Source organism: Leptinotarsa decemlineata, unplaced genomic scaffold, assembly GCF_025532065.1.
Source record: "Leptinotarsa decemlineata unplaced genomic scaffold, Ldec_3_MD MMD2_tig00026347_RagTag_RagTag, whole genome shotgun sequence".
NCBI lineage: Eukaryota > Metazoa > Arthropoda > Insecta > Coleoptera > Chrysomelidae > Leptinotarsa > Leptinotarsa decemlineata.
The window spans coordinates 1,235,334-1,253,755 of NW_027412698.1; the positions used below are offsets into that span (position 1 = coordinate 1,235,334).

The window sequence follows — 18,422 nt, forward strand, 5'->3', positions numbered from 1 at the left end:
TTTCAAACCCATAATAAGTATTTTATATTTTCACTATTTTTTCGCATTCCTGCTTTTTCTACTTATCAAAATTTAAGCACACCTGTACTAAATCATTTATTTTAACTAAACTCGTCACCGAATTTCTTTTTTTGTAATATAATAATATTTTAAGAGCCTCTTTGATGTTAATAACAAATTTTGGAAAATAAAAGTTGTCAAACTTGATGCAAAGTTCATCTAGTTTCAACGGGGCTTTCAAAACTATACAGTATTTGAGTTTTTAATGAGCAAATGGCCTCACAATATGAATTAGAACAAAACGGAACATTAGTAAACATCATTTCGTGATTCTTGAAGCCCATTCAATAAAAGAAAAAAACTCATAGTATTTACATTTACCTACTCCGCTAACAACACTAATTTAAAAAAACTGGGTAGGCTGTGAAAAAATATGAAACTACATAATGTGTTTTAGAAAACGTCACTGTCACTGAATAAATTAATGCCCGTTAGTTCAATGTAATGTATGAAAATTAAAATAATATGTTATCTTTACAAGAAAAAATTGAAATTGTGCTAATTTGTGGTGAAAACACATTGCATCGACAAGTGGCTGATATTTTTAACGCAAGACATCCTGGTAGACATGTACAGCAATCCACTGTAAGTAGGATTTTAAAAAAATTTAAACTGACTGGTTCAGTTGAAAATACTTTTAAAAAACGTCATAATCCATCACGCAATAATGATGAGGTTCAGTTGGCTGTCTGCCTGGATGTTATCGAACAGGGAAAATCAAGTATTACCAATATTGTAGATAGAACTGGCGTTAAAAGAGAAAGCGTAAGAGCAATTTTACATAAAAATAAATTCAAACCCTACAAACCCAAATTTATAAATACCTTAAAGGAAAGAGATTTCGATGTTCGACTAGATTTCTCTTTCTGGTACCAAGGAGAAGTAGAATTAAACAGAAAATTTCCTTACAAAATCCTATGGACCGACGAAGCTACCTTCACATCGAACGGCGTAGTCAGTTCCCAGAATTGTAGGTGGTGGGCTCAGGAAAATCCTCATTTTGTGATAGAATGTCGGGACCAATATTCATTTAAAACAAATGTGTGGTGCGGTGTTTTGAATAATCAGGTAATGGGACCATTCTTTTTTAGACACAATTTAACTTCTCAGGATTATTTGCAATTTCTAAATACTGAGATCAGTGATATAGTGGACAATATGCCGGTTGAAATGAGACACAGTCTGTGGTATCAATGTGACGGGGCTCCTATTCATAGTTCAAGACAAGTCAAAGAGAAACTATTAGAAATGTTTAGGGGCAAAGTTATTGGGCGAAATATGGAGCAAATATGGCCGCCTAGGTCGCCAGATTTAACCCCACTAGATTTTTTCTTGTGGGGTTACTTAAAACAAATCGTTTATAAACAAAGACCTTTTCGTGACGTGAATCACCTAGAAACTGTTATTAGAAACTCTATTTTAAACATAAACCCTGTGAGTATCAGCAACTCAATAAAAGATGTATCAAGAAGGACAATTATCTGCATAGAACGCGATGGAAGACATACAGAAATGTAGTGTATTTAATGTCGTGAGTCTTTTTTTCGTGTTTTTTTGCTATTAGGTATAGGTACATGTTTATTTTCAGTTCCTTTTAATTAAGATTAAATTCCACTGTATTTTTTGTTAAAAAAACAATAAACACTCTAAGATATTGTTTCCTAATGATCCGTTTTGTTCTAATTCATATTGTGAGGCCATTTGCTCATTAAAAAACTCAAGTACTGTATAGTTTGGAAAGTCCCGTTGAAACTAGATGAACTTTGCATCAAGTTTGACAACTTTTATTTTTCAAAATTTGTTTTTAACATCAAAGAGGCTCTTAAAAAATTATTATATTACAAAAAAAGAAATTCGGTGACGAGTTTAGTTAAAATAAATGATTTAGTACAGGTGTGCTTGAATTTTGATAAGTAGAAAAAGCAGGAATGCGGAAAAATAGTGAAAATATAAAATACTTATTATGGGTTTCAAACTTGGTGTGTGGGTATAAAATTACAAAAGAAAATGTTTTTATCCAATGATATTTTTGGATATTTTGAAGAATAATGTCATTTTTCGATGTTTCTTTTTTTAAATGTCAATTTTGACAGGTTAAGGAAATCACGTGACCTATTTTGTAGACGCCATTTGACATCATTTCTTAAGCAAAATCTACTGGCAAAATCAAATTTCACATAAAACGATAAATAAAAAAGTTTCCCATTTGATGCGGACTTTATCGGTGACACTGTATAAGGAAATGAAAGCGAAATGAAAGTTTGTTTGACTGATTGATATGCATATATTTATAATATGCATGTTCTCTCGCGCATTTGCTAATTAATTCCAATTTGAAAAGCAAATTATAATGTAAAATGAATCGTCCACATCACTAGATAAGTATACAGGAGTGTGTCTGAAGACTGTATCAAGAAGAAATATGTACCTATGTATAATAAAATACATATTTTGAAGCTACATCGCTACACCGAAGGTTCTGGTAAATACCTGCTGGAAAACAACTACTTTCCCGATTAATACCACGGTGGATAATGAATTATATCCGACAGACGTTTATTAAAGATACCTCACAGTGGTTAGTGTCGCGGATGTTTCTCGTTCATTCAGCAGCAGGAGCCTGCTAAAATTATTCTCTCCTCTACAGTGCTACCCACTTGAAAGCGGCACACCTATCTAAAATTTGCATCTTTTTTCCGATTTCAAAGAATTTATTTTGAATTGTAGAGCTCAAAAAGCTGTACTTTGGGACCAAATATCATTTTCTTTATTATATATACAAGAAATCATAGTTGCGATTTTTTAGTAAAAATTCAAAATCACCATTGAACTGGGTCCCCTTTCAAATGGTGATATACCAAATTTCATAAAAATATATTCAATATTAATAATTATGTGGTCGAATTAAAGAAATTTTTATCATGAATTAATTCAAGTATATGATGGACTGAAAAGTAAAAAAAACAATATTCAACAAATTATTGTAGACAGAAACATGAATGAACGTTCATCAAATTTTTGTTGTTTCAACCAATCCGCCATTCATTGCAATGCACTTGTAACACCTTCTAATATTCAATATAACTTTCATAAGTTGTTCTGTTGTAATTTCTGCACAAGCTGCAGATATTCTGATGCGTAGTTCTTCTACTGACTGTGGTCTGGACATGTGAATTTTTTGCTTTACTGTACTCCAAAGAAATAGTCTAGCGGTGTAGGGTCCCGTGATTTTGGCGGTCAGTCAATGTAAGGACTTATTCAACTTATCTATCCATTTCCATAATTATCGTTCAACCATTCTCTTACAATAACTGCATTATGTACAGAAGACCCATTTTTTTGAAACTCCAAATTCAGACGATCCTGCACTGGTAAGTTATATATTGCTTCCTGAAACTCATCTCTCAAAATGTCTAAAAATATAATTTGAAGAAAAACGGACCGATAATTTCATCACATTTATTTTATGGGAATATTGCCTTTTTTGCGTTTATAACCAAATTAGGAATATCTACGGACCAGTACTTTAAATTTTGGGATGAAACTACTCCATTTTGAAGAAGAATATATCATTCGAATATTCTCCTTGAGCCCACAAACAGAATTCTAACCATCTAAAAATTTTGGCATAAACGGTTTAATTTTATTTTTTACAAGACATCTCCTGATATTTTCTCTACGGATATTTAAGTTCAAACTAGTCATTCGGTAGCTTGAGTGAGGATTATTACGAAAATATTGCAATATTCGCACACCATTTCTATTCTCACGATGTGAATTGTTTCTGTTTTTAAGCGTATATTTCGAAATACAACCAGTTTCGTTAAAAACATAATTTATACGGAAGTTTATCAGGATGTCTGTTATGCAATTGTCTGGCAGCTTCTTTTGCCGAAATATCATTATCTGGCACACTTAGTTGATAAACCATGATAAATCACTAATCCTTACCGCTTTACAAAACATTTTTTTTTATTAATCGGGCATAATCTGACGTTACTGTTTGAATACAGTTTTTGACAGCCGCAATAATAATCAACAGTCTTTTGTTCAAAATACCAAATGAAAAGAGCGTGATCTTGCATATCCGCACGGAGTTTCAAGGCCAACTATCTATCTATCATGATACAATGTGAATGTCAATTCCACCACAGAATTATTAATACTGAATATTTTTTTATGAAATTTGATATACCGCCATTTGAGAGTGTGCCCTGTCCAATGGTGATTTTGATTTATTATTTATAAATGAAAGGTAATACTGGATCAACTGACGTAGGTTGAATCCAAAACAAGCATGCCCTGAAACACTAATACTCAACACTCTTCTCGACTCATGTTTCACCAACCAAGTTGGCCATCTCCAGAATAAATTGAAAAATGAGACAAGAAAGTTCGTAAAATGATGGTGGTTTATTTAATTTTGAATATATTTTGACTGTATAACAAACGTTATCTCTTTATCTCAAACTTTTTTTATTATAGACCACTTTCAAAATTTTGCCGGTTCTTGTAGACCCCCTGCAGCTACATTTCTACCATATTCTCAAAACTCAACAAAAAAATGTGAACAAATCTAAAGAAATGTACTTTGAACGTTCAAGCCAGTCTCGAATATACCTACACAGTATGTTGAATGGACTGACGCCTATCATAAAACAACTACTTCCCTGGCTAATACCACGAAGGGCGTTGGATTATATCCGACAGGCGTCAGTGCAGGAATCTTCACAAAAAATGTCCTGCATATGCAATTGGCAATACAACTGAAAGAGTTGACCTTCAATTTTGGAACGGGGACACTTGCCGACCGGTTTCGGGCTCATTAGCCACTCATCAGTGCAAGATAGTGGCCATTATCGACCTAAAGTCAATGATATTGCATGTATACGAATGAATGAAATCATAAAATATGGCCATTTGTTTTAATTATTCATCAAGTCAGTAGTCAGTTTCTCATCTTGTTTCGGGGGGGGGTGCAGAAATACCTTTTGTTTACATTGGAGAATATTTACTCGGACATAATTAACGTTTCGCAACACGATCTTTACCTTTTTCTGATCGATACTCGCATAAGATCAATAGCAAGTTCAAATGTTGTGCGAAAACGGATTATCAGACGAATCTTGGCTCAAATTATAAATAAAACTGCCGCCTTATATTTAAAACTGAAGGAATTCTGACGGTTTCGTTAATTATGCCTATAAAGTGATATCATACTCTACAAGAGGTGCTGATAATAGCCGTCTGAAGTAAAGTAGGTACATTGGTTATAAAAAGTCCCTTCAGTATGTTGGTTTCTTTTCATATACCCTCTTCTCTAAAGGGATTTTTTTTCGTATACCCTGTTCTCTAAAGGGATTTAATACCCCGAAGTATGCTTTTCGGAAAAACATTCTACTCGCTAGAAGAATTTATTGAAGCAGTAACCGGATAGTTATGAATACGGGGTCATATTTTTTAATTCCTCAAATTTAATGTTTAATGTTTTTTGTAATCATTGTATTTGATTGTAGTTTATTTGTATCTGACTATTGTTTTTTATTTGTATCTGACTTGTATTTTGTGAGTATTCTGTACTTTTTATAACTCGTATAAGTTATACATTCTTTTTGATTTGACTAACCTTCATCATTGTACGACATCAAAAGGCTAATGAGAATTGATTTTTTTACGTAACTTTGCAATGGTCAGGCCCTAAACTCCCAAGTCCCGAAACATTCAGGAGGGCATACCAGCCTTATCAACCAACGACTACATCGTAGGAAGTGATCATTCGGCTCGAGAATCATGTGCCCTGAGTAAGTGCAATGAGCCGAAAATGATACCCTTCTGCATTTGTCCGGTTGAAACTTCTGCCTTAATGAAGCAAGCCGGTATGATTTTGAGATTCGAGAGTAGGGAGGGCCTTATTCCACCGTCGATTCCAATAATCAGACCAGCCATCTTCAATATGTGTTGTATTGCTCTGATGCTCGAGAAGGACTTCATCAGGCGTATTACCTTGTATGAGCCTGATGGTGGGGACTGGATAGCTTCAATAAATTCGGCACTTGAAGACACCACCCAGGCAGGCCATGATGAACTCCTCAGTTTCTGACTTCAGCCCAAGTGCTTTGATTAACCGAGGTCTTCAGTGTTGTTGAAGAAGACCCTATGCATTGGTTTCTCCATGAGTAGCTTTAATTGCGGCTTCACTCTGTCAGTTGCAATGATATGTACTGTCAATTATTTTTGAACAAACCTTATTCATACACTATTTTCGAAATAGCAAGATTGATATCGGCATTCAGTTTTTTGTTCAATTGAGTACACCTATTTCTTACACGCTTTATATTAGCTTCACCTGTGTTTGTTTGCTTGTAACTCCCAAGCTCGGGATCTATATTGACAGGATTATCAACATTATTATTGCTTGATCTATTCGCGAGCAGTTGGCGCTGTACGTACACTCCTTGATATGTTGTTCAAAAGAAAGTCAAAATAAAAAATGGATTTTAGGAATTATAAGTGTCAGTGAAATTTTGTACTACAGATGAAATCTTTAGATATTTAAATATTTTCAATTACCCGTGATTTAATACAGAAAAAAGTTTTGAACAAAACGAAAGATACATTTTAAAATCTAATTCGATTATTTGAAAGCAAACCAGAATATGGATTTCAACAATGAAAACGTTTTCGTAAAATGTACACTTAAAAAATTCAGTTACTCAAATATTCCAAAAAATCGAAAAATTAGAATTAAGGTGCTTGACATTACATATCAAATCAAAAGATTGATTTGAAAAATAAATATAGTTTGAAAAACTAAAAAAAAACGCTTTTATAGCATATGAAACTGAAAAGTAAAAAATATAGTTAAAAAAAACTAAAAAATACGCTTTTAAAAAACATCGAACTTGAAATTTAAAAATAAATATAGTTTAAAAAAACCTAAAAAACACGCTTTTAAAGAACATCGAACTAAAAAGTTGAAACAATTTTTATAAAAAATAAGCTTAAAACAATAGCGATCGAAAATACTAGTATTATTATGAAAAAAGCTTGGGCGCTAGATATACAAAAAATATGGCACAAAGCGCCCACGCTTTTTTCACAATAATACTAGTATTTTCCGATCGTTATTGTTTTGAGCTTATTTAAAAAAAATATTTTCAACTTTTCAGTTCGATGTTCTTTAAAAGCGTGTTTTTTAGTTTTTCAAGCTATATTTATTCCATAGTTATTTGAGATATGATGCGTCACAATAATAATTAATAATAATGTATTTATTACACAGAAAAATATAGAACATAGTGAAAATTATAGTAGCATGTAGGTTATTGAGTGTATTGATGACAAAAGTTTGTGAGTCCTAAGTCTTATCTTTTTTCCAGATAGTCCTGTTCTATGATGAAGACAGTTGAAACGCTACCAAAGCCACCTCAAGCGCAAGAATCAACCTGGAAAACTGTAAAGGAAAACAACGAAGTTTGTTAAATATTGTGGAATAATAGTTTTGGTGCTGTTATAATTTATTTTTACAAGCACTCTTCTCAATTTACGATCAAATAATTTTGGTTGAATGATGTTTCATTAGTTGATATTATGTAATTCACCATAAAAACCATAACCATAAAAACAACAAAGACCAATCAGGGCTAAGAATAGCTTTAAATGTTTTCATTTTCAAAAGTATTTTTGATATTTCATGTTCACATTTTTACAAAGGTAATATAGCTGGGAAGTGTTTTGATTTTCATTTTGCCTGCTCAACATTGGACAAAATTATTTTCTCACAGGTGTATTCGAGGAAACATGAATATTCGCTTCATTGTTACAGGAATATTGTTTTATTGTTGTTTTTATTCTCTTTCAGGAAAATTTTACATTCGAAACATTTTTGATTACATTCTTCACTGTTTATGCAGAGTTAATTTTCAGCATCTCTTGATGAGTTACGTGTAGTTAGATTCTCCGACATTGTACACGTTTTTCTATGAAAAACAATATATGGGAGACAATATATGGAAGTCGGAGCTTCAATTTTTTGGGATTTCAAAAATTCTTTACTTCAACATCTACTCCAATACTTACCATGTTGTTAGAACTAGATGTCTATCTCAAGCTTAGTCACCTCGTCGAAGACGTGGCTCGTTTGTCGGGGAAAGTATCATGATATTGGAAAAATCGATTTTTTATTGCTCCTCTTTGGTCGATCTTCGAAATAGTTCAGATATGGGAAAAATCTGATGGATGAAATCTTTTCATTATTTTTTTAAATGAAGGAAAAGTCTGTCGATTTTTTTTGCTGTAAGTTCTGTTGTTTTGATTCACAAAAAGTTTTGCTTGCACGACTTGTTTATATTCCCAGAATTTTGGTTAAAGGTGCTTTCTTTCTTTAATGTTGTTGTTGTTGTTGAGTTGATTTTCATTATCTCTTGAATATCACATTGCAGTTAATTTGGATTATTTTCAGTAATTTCTAATCTCGATTTTGAATTATTTATTTTGAAAGGAGACAAAGTTATGCTTATGAAGTAGTTTGAAGATATGAAATATTTTTTATAATCAAATAATTTTGAATAATCTTTTATTACTTGTTATTATGTAATTTACATGCACGTTCAACCATGTTACATAAAAACCATAACCATGAAAACGACAAAAAACAATCAGGGCTTAGATTAGTTTTGATGTTTTCATTCACAAAATTATTTTCGATATTTTATGTTCATATTTTTACAAAAGTAATATATCTGGGAAGTGTTTTGATTTTCATTTTATCAGCCCAAAATTGAAGGAAAATACTTTCTCACAAGTGTATTCTAGGATATAGATATAGAATACTTATTTTATTGTTATAGGAATTTTGTTTTACTGTTATTGTTTATTCTCTTTCAGGAAAACTATACATTTGAACAATTTTGTTCAATGGTTCTTATTTTATTGTTACTTGGTTTATAAATGTTTCTTACTCTCTTTCAGGAAAACCTTACACTTGAACAATTTTGGTCAATGGTGCTTTTTTTTTTGATTGTTTATGCAAAGTTAATTTTCATTATCTTTTGATGATAGCAAAAGTTTTGAAAATTAGTTGAATACTCCGACATTGTACAAGTTTTTGTATGAAAAACTACCACAAGGGAGATTATATGGAATTAAATGAAGTGGAGGTCCTGGTTGATCTATTTCTTTGCTGTATATTCTGTTTTCATCCACAAAAAGGATTGCTTGTATGACTAATTCATATTCCCAGAATTGTAAGGTAATATATAATACACCGTTTCATGGTTTGAAGTGTTGGGGGGAAACTATACACTTGAACAACTTTGTTCAATGGTTCTTATTGTTACTTGGTTTATAAATGTTTTTTACTCTCTTTCAGGAAAACCTTACACTTGAACAATTTTGGTCAATGGTGTTTTCTTTCTTGAATGTTTATGCAGAATTAATTTTCATTATCTTTTGATGATAGCAAAGGTTTTGAAAATGAGTTGAATACTCCGACATTGTACAAGTTTTTGTATGAAAAACTACCATAAGGGAGACTATATTGAATTAAATGAAGTGGAGGTCCTGGTTGATCTATTTCTTTGCTGTATACTCCGTTTTTATCCACAAAAAGTGGATAATTCATATTCCCAGAATTGTAAGGTAATATAATACACCGTTTCATTGTTAATGGTTTGAAGTGTTGGAGGGGTTTCTCAGGCTTCCAACAAGTCATTGTTTCGTTGAAATTAAAACTTGTATTCACGAGTACTATATATCAACAGGATGAGCCTGAATATGAGTTATATCTGATATGAGAATTTGAAATTTAACAAGTTTTCTGAGGAAATATTAGACTACTGCCATTTCACCAAAGAAAATATTTCTCTATTTCTAGGTCTGAGATTTCAAATTTTTTTTGTAGTGCAAGTACAGTTATAGAAACAAAAAACAATTTTGGTTTTTCTCTGAGAGGGTTTATTTTTCAAACAGTATCTATTAACACTTTGACTGCCAGCATACTAATTTTTGGTTATTTTATTTTGTTTTGTTATTCATGTATGACTGACCGACTGAGATGCATAATTTTGCGTCGTTAGTCGTTTATGATCGGCAGCATCACTATAATTCACGGCCGTGTTAGGATTTTTGGACCGAGACTATATTGAATTGTGTATGCTTATTGAGATCGCGGTGCTTAATTTTATAAGTCTACAAAATTTTGCGGCGCTTGACGTCCTCTGAGTAAAAATACATCAATTTCAAATTATGAAATATTTTTCAATCGAAATCTCATACATTGTTGAAAAAATAAGTAACTTATGAACTATGATTTTTAATATGGCACTCTTGGCACATTGCAGGTTTTCCATCACATCCATCGCAAAATGCAGGACTTTTCTTTTTCTTTTCTTTCTTTTTCTTCTTCACATTTCTTTTGTAATGTTGATATAACAAGTTCTACATTACTTACAAGTTTTCTCATCAGCTTTTCTAAAATAATTGTGCTACTTTGGGTATCATTAGACTCTTTCTGTTGGCAACATTTCCAAATAATGAACTTCAGGCTACGTCTTCACTGAATTTATTGCTATTTGATTTTGAATTTGTATGTTCTTTATATATGTTGAATGCATTTACCGCAGACATGCCTGTCAGCAAGTCAAAAAAAAACCTTTTGGTACCACTTGACGCCTTGACGATTACAAGTACTGTATGAAGCCATTTGATCAGACTTGTCAACGCCACATTATTATAAGCAATAATAAATAGCTTCAGTTTTGCTGCTTTGTTTGCCCTTTTCTTTTTTTGGGTGGGTTATCATTGTTAGCTGTTGGTGACAGTTCCCTCTTTAGCTAACTTGAAGGTGGAGGAACTCTCATCTCAAGTCCGTGTAATGTCGATAGCATTAGTACATCTCTAGCGTCTTTCCATTTGGAGACAATTATCCCATTATCAGTATCATTCCCAATGTATTCATGTTTTTCTAAATTTTTTGTCGTGCCATCTTTTGGCAGGTGTTTTCTTGATCGTCTAAGTGTACCTACTAAATGTGTGCTTTTGATGAGGAGAATTTTAGCTAATGGACAACTAGTATAAAAGTTGTCTGTGTAGAGGGTTTTGCCTTCAGCCAATAATCCCTCAGTCAATGCCAGTACGACAGTTACATCTATTCCAAGTCCTGCAGGGCGCTGTTTCTCAGTCAGTCGAGTATATATTTGGCATTTCTGTGTATAGCCCCTTGGACTGCACAGATTTTCCCCATATTTGCGACTCTTAGATGGTATACATACACTGACTAAATTTTAGTCTGCCCCTCCATGGTATCATGCTTTCGTTTATGACCATCAATGGCGTAACAGATTTTTTCGCCCCCCCAAACCTATTTTCGGGCCCCCACTAGTTATTTTTGAACAACTGATAACATAATCAAACCGTTTCGTCATAGATATATATGGGGTTGCATAAAATGGTGTATTTACTGTTTCAATCATGTTTTGATTATAAAATTACATCACAAACATACGAGTTTTTGTCGTGGCTTGGCGAAAACACTTTTTAAAAGGAGTTGAAAAACTTAGAAATTGGAAAATGACAAATTATTTTATTCAGTGTTGTACAAAGGATAAGTAAAGAGTGACGAGAGGCGTCATTACAAACAGTTTTATACAAATGCTTATCAAAATAGGGCTGATACAGCATCCGTCCGGGAAGTCGCTGTGGTGGGCGTTTCTAGAGGACATTGAGGTCACACGAGTTCTATAACTCCTCCATCCTTAGAGTGAAATTCCGGGGTTGACTTCGGAATTTCGGGAAGTTCCTTCGGTTTCTCCTTCTTTTGGGGCTTCCGCTATGGCAAGGCATCTAATTGGATAAAATCGATAGGTTGCATACAGGATGGCTATAAAAAATATAACATATAAAATTATAGTCCAAATATCAATTGATTTCTGACCGATTGGTACATCTTGAATCTTCTTTATTTCTTCTTTCTTGATTTCTAGTGTTTTTTGAATATGCTTCATTTCGTCCAGGTTAATGGCTTCCAGTTTAATTGGGTTAATATTTAAAAATTGAGGATTTAAATATGAATAATTATTTTCAAAATTCAATTTTAGAAATTTGAATGGTTTAAATTCAATTCTAGGGTTTTGAAAACTTCTCATTACTGTATTGTCTATTTTCACTTCACATTGAAAGGTGAGTTCTAAAATAAAAGTTCCTTGGAGAGGAATTGATTCTCTACTATTTTTTTACAAGTTTGTTTAGCGACTTTTTGGCTTGGTGTGATAATGATCCATTTATTTTCTTCAATTTTTTGTATTTTTGTTCGATTAATCATTACAGGCACTGGATTACAGTTTGTTAGTTTCTTTGAATATTTGAGCATCTGGATTTCACAAGGGGCTTCTTCTGTGATTACTTCCGAATTGTTTAATTGGCATAAGAATTCTTCATTTATGATTTCATTGCAGCTTGTGTCGAAAAGTACATAGTTTTCTTCATTTAGGATAAGATATTTAGATTTAGGAATAATCGTTTTAAAGGAATTATTCTTTGGAGTTGGTAAGAAGTATAAACGATAATAATTATAGTTCTCCATTTCGACTATCGGTATTTCAATAATAAAGATTATTTTGTTATGTTTCGAATATGCTTTGATATCGATTATTTTCTCAAATAGTAAAATGTTTTCTATTTTAGGTTCAAAGGGTAATTTACTTGTAGTCAAATATTTGGGAATCTTTTCGACTTCTTTTAATATCTCATTTGGTTCAGCCATGGAATTATGAAAAATATTCAACTTCAAAAAATTTCTATTTTCTCTAGGATATCATAAATTGCTTGGAATGCAGTGGTTATTTGTGAAATCGTTAATTGTATTATTAAAAATTGATTCATTTCAATATTTTTGGCTTCTTGAGTTTGTATGTTTTTCAATGATTTCTAATCGAGAGTTCAAGAGTTCTTGATTATGCATAAGAATTTGTGTATTGTTTCTAAAATTATCAATTGATCTTTGTAAAAGTGTTATTTGATCTGATATGAGAGTTTTCATTTTGTTTTGATTGAATGAAAGTATTTCAATCGCTCTGTCATATTTTTCCGCGTCATTTTGGTCTAAGTTACCAGTTATTGATCTTGAAATTGATCCTAGTCCATCAATAAGTCCTCGTTTTTACCTTCTTCTTATTGAAGGATTAATTTGATAAATTTGCCTAATTATTTTCGTTTCTAATAGTTCTGTCAAATAATGAGTTGTAAAATTCAACTTGATAGTTACTTCCTCGTGTTTTATTATCAATTGTACCTTTTAATTGGTGTAATCTGTCTCTTAAAAAATTAAATTCGTTTACTATATCTGTTATATCGAATATTTGAATAAATTACCATTGGTCTATTTTATTTTGAGTGTTTCCTAGCTTCAGTGGTAGTAATCCGGAGTTGTCATTAAGGTCATGAAATGTTGGTGACTTCATTTCTGCGTTGCTTTGGATGAAGAGTCTGAAATAAGAAGTTTCTTTCTAATCTCTTCAATATAAACAATTTCTTTTCTATCTGGGTATTGTTTACTGATAATTTCTCTTCTATTTCTATCTAATACTTTCGATATAGTATAAGGTCCTATAAATTTATTAAGTTTTTTATTTCTTTCTTGTGGATTTTGTTTAAATACGGTTAATCCTACTTGATAATCATTATTCGTGTCTCCGTGTATATTTGTTTTTCAACAATTTTCGCTTTCTTGGTTTCAATTAGTTTTTTAGTTTTGTCATAAACGTGTTATAATTTTCTTTTATGATTTTCAGCATAGTCTGTGAAAAATGAATGAGGTGTGAATAATTCGTATGGATCACGTGAATTTGTGTGTCCAAAAACTAATTGAAAAGGTTTGAAGTTCGTTGCACTATTTATGGATTCATTGTATCCTATAATAGCATAGTCCATAAGGTCTTTTTCTTCAGGGTATAGTTCTTGTAATATTCTTAAATGTTCAATTATTGTTGAGTGAAATCTTTCAGCTATTCCATTAAATTCATGGTGTTTAGGGGTAGTAAAGTGAATTTTTATTTTATGTAAATTTAATATTTCTTTTACAGTTTCGTTATTAAATTCTGTTCCGTTGTCTATTATTAGATTTTCTGGTATTCCAAAAGATGAAAAATATTTAATTAGGGCGCTGCTAATGTGTATAGCGGTTTTTCCTGATATTGGTATTGCTTGGGCAAATTTCGTAAATGCGTCTACTACAGTTGAATACATTTGTTTGTCATATTGGAAAATATCTATAAGAATAATTTGGAAAGGTTTTGAAGATGTTTTTGTTAACATAAGTGGTACGTAGGGGCATATTTTGCTCTTTAACATATGTCGCATGAATTTACATAGTCTGTTACTGTTTTCTTAATATTGACCCAATAATAATTATTTTTTAGTTTTTCTAGAGTTTCATCTATTCATCTATGGTTTGATTAACTTTCGTGATGATGTTTTGTAAATAGAAGTTGATCGTTTTTTTCAGTTACGGTATTTACGTTTTTTGTGCATCTTATTATATTAGGTCCTTTTTCTGAAAAGTGTTCTAAATATACTTCATTAAAATCCCTATAAAGTTTTTCAGTATGAAAATATATGCAATAAGCTTTGTTCTGAATAGTATAGTCTCTAAGAAATTCAAGTATGAGATTCTCCTTATTTTTCTCTGGAATTTTTACTGTATAGATTCTATGGTTTTCATGTTTTACTTTTAATGTTGGGTAAAATGTGGGAATACTAAAATTTGATTAATTTTATCATTTATTATTTCGTCATGAATTTTTTTCCTTCATTTGTTGTTTCGTTTACGTTACTATGTTGGGTATTGTCTGAATCTTCTTCGATTGGAGGTGTTTGTTCTTTAGTTGGTGGTTTAATTTGAATGTCTGATAAAATTTTTACTTTTTGTTGAGTTTGGAGTTTGCTAGTATTCTGTATAGGATGTTCTGATAAGTTTCTCAATAATGACATGGTTTCTTCGACAATGTCACCTGGGTTATTAATTATAGATTCATTTTCTAATGAATTCGGGGTAATGCGTCTGCTTTTGTATTTAATTTCCCTTTTTTATATATTACTTCATAATCGAATTCTTCTAGTTTTAATCTCCAGCGTACTAATTTTGAATTGGGTTCTTTCAGTTTAAAAAGCCAAACAAGTGGGCGATGATCTGTATAGATTGTGAATTTTATTCCAAAAAGGTAAGGTATGAAGTATTTACTGGCCCATACAATTGCTAGTAGTTCTTTTTCAATTGAACTATATTTTTGTTCTGTTTCATTTAAAGTTCGTGAGACAAAGGCTACTGTTTATCTGAACCGATTGTTCCTTGAGATAGAACGGCTCCTAATGCTACGTTTGATGCATCGGTTGTTAAAATAAATTTCTTTTGAAAGTAGGGATATTGTAATATAGGTGCATTAATTAAAATATTTTTACACATATTAAATGCTGTTATGAATTTTGTATCGTGTACTACTTTTGAATCTTTTTTTAAACACGAAGTTAATGGTTTTGCTATTTTTGCAAAATCTCTGATAAATTTTCTGTAGTGTCCTACAAGTCCTAAGAAACTTTTAATTTCTCTATGTGTTTTTGGGATTGGAAATTTTATAATAGCTTCAATTTTATCAGGGTTTGGTTTTAATCCGTCTGGCGTTATTACATGTCCTAAATAACTGGTTTCTTTTCTCAAAAATTCTGATTTGTCTAATTGGATTCTAAAATTGGCTTGTTTTAGTCTATCAAATACGTTTTGTGGGCGTTCTAAATGTTCTTGTAAAGATGTACTAAAAATAACTGTGTCGTCTAAATATACTAAGCATGTTTCATTTTGTAAACATCGTAATTTATTGTCCATTACTCGTTGAAAGGTACTGGGGGCATTCTTTAATCCAAAAGGCATTCGTTTATATTCGTTATGTCCGTTTTCTGTTGAAAAAGCGGTTTTTTGTATGTCGTCAGGGTGCATTTCTATTTGGTGAAAACGGTTTGCCAAGTCTAGTTGGTAAAATAATGAATTTTTCCTAATTTGTCGAGAATAACGTTAATGTTTGGTAAAGGGTATTTATCGTCTATTGTTCGTTCATTGAGTTTACGGTAATCTATTACTAATCTCAATTTTTTTTGTCCTGAGGCGTCTGATTTTTTTGGAACTATCCAAATAGGGCTTGAAATGGGTGATGTTGATGGTTGAATTATACCTTGTTGTAACATTTTTTAAATTTGAATTTTAACTTCTTGTCTATGAATTTCAGGGTATCTATAAGTTTTTGTATAAATTGGAGTTTCATCTGTTGAATTAATTTTATGTCGGATTTCATTTGTAAATGTTAGAGGTAATTTATCATTCTAGAAAATATCTCGGTATTTGTAACATAAGCTTTTTATTGCTCGTTTTTCTTCTAAATTACAGTGTTCACGGCGTAAATTTTTTAAATTTGCTTTTTGAATGTTGTCTTTGAAATTGTCTAATTCTTCATTAGTTTCCATTTTTTCGATGAAATTTACTTCTATTGTGTTTAACCTTTCAGTAGTCGTGCTGAATATTAGAACACTAGTGGTCGCTGCGGACTGCCCACATTTTGTCATAATTAGTAACATATAATGTACATTAAGGGTAATAAAACAACTAATAAATAGAAATTAGTATATTATGTTGTTTTATAGGCAAAAAAAACTTAAACAAATACATAAAAATAATTACGTGTAAAAAAAACTAACTAAATATATATCCGGTGTACACATCAATTTCAAAATTCTTATTCCCAATGCGCCGTTTCAAAACATTCTGGGCAAATTATGAGAGCGTGCTCTGAATATACATAGGTGTGACATTTTTTACAAAAATAACGAGTTGGACGATTTTTTTTTCGATCGCACATAGCACATCGACCTCTTTGATTTGCTGGAGGTTCCGGAGGCTGCTCAACAGGTTCTATCCCTAGAATCTCCCTAATTCTGAATTTTATTGACTTTGGTGTATTTGATAAAGTGGAGCGAATCCTTATCTGCTCGCTTAGAAGTTCAAACGCTAGTTTACGTAGAAAATATCTTCGCAAAAGATTTGCATCTATATCATTTGCCTTGAAAATTACCAATGAATTTATTTATTTATTTATTTATTTATTCCATAAATTGCGTAACTACAAATAAATATGAGTACAAAATTCTGCATAGTACATATTATGGTTAAGGCCTTGAGCTTAAGTAAGCTATGTAGGCCATAAAAAAAAAGATACATATGTCAATCAATTAGAAGAAAATAAATATGAGAGGTAATTATTATAAGCTTCTCAAATTAAAAAAAATGAACAAGATAAAATAAAATATTTTTCTGGATACATAAAATATAAGAAAAAGATAAAAAAACTATTACAGCATCAGTCTCACAGTAATGTTAATACTACTGAAGAAGAGAAAACAAAATATATATATATATATATATATATATATATATATATATATATATATATATATATATATATATATATATATATATATATACATCTATATAACAGCATCAATCTGATAGGATCGTTAATACTATTAATACTAATACTGTGTCTGGAAATAACCACTAAATATTAAGTCCTTCAATTTCTTTTTAAAAGAGAACACTCCAAGAGCCTTTAGATAATCGGGAATTGAGTTGAAGAATTTGACGCCTTGATGTGTAATACTCTGCTGACCAGCAGAAGTCTTCACAGCAGTTGTTCGTAATTGTTGCCTATTTCTGGTACTGTAGTTATGGACTTGTAGATTCGACGTGAAGTGAATGTTTGAATGAATACTATTCAGCTGGGTGCTATGTATGTAAGTACAGGTTTGAATTATGTACAGTGAGTGTACGTCCATGATTCGTCTGGTTAGATATAGTTGTGCTGTTGGATATCGGTACGGAAGATTATATACTCTCTTAACAGCTTTGTTTTGCAATACTTTCAGTTGATCTATTTGAGTTTGTGTCGTACAACTCCAGATGAGTGTCAGATATGTGATATGGCTATGCACAAGGGAGTAATATATTAATTTTCTCTGGCTTATAGAGGTGAATTTTGAGATTCTTCCCAAGACACCAATAGCAGGGGCTATTTTTTTTACAAATTTGCTGTATATGTTTGTCCCACTTCAGCTTGTCATCAATATAAAGGCCAAGATACTTGATACAAGTTGTTCTGGTCAGATGACTTGTTCCAATTTCAATTGTCATATCATCCCATGGATTGCTCCTTGTTATTATCATATAGTTTGACTTGTTGGCATTAAGAGTTAATTTGTGATAAATTAACCATTTTTCAATGTGGGATAGATCTTCCTCTATTTGATGTTTTATTTGGAGTTTGTCT

At 31.6% G+C, this 18,422-nt stretch overlaps 1 long non-coding RNA gene across 3 annotated transcripts in view; it reads left to right on the plus strand.

The window, feature by feature from the left end:
* Positions 1-18,422, plus strand: part of LOC141486114 (uncharacterized) — a 34,101-nt gene that overhangs the window by 11,463 nt on the left and 4,216 nt on the right. For all 3 annotated transcript variants that reach the window (XR_012467656.1, XR_012467654.1, XR_012467655.1), the window contains one exon: positions 7,440-17,351. This is a non-coding gene — a long non-coding RNA (uncharacterized lncRNA). The remainder of the gene's footprint in view (positions 1-7,439; positions 17,352-18,422) is intronic.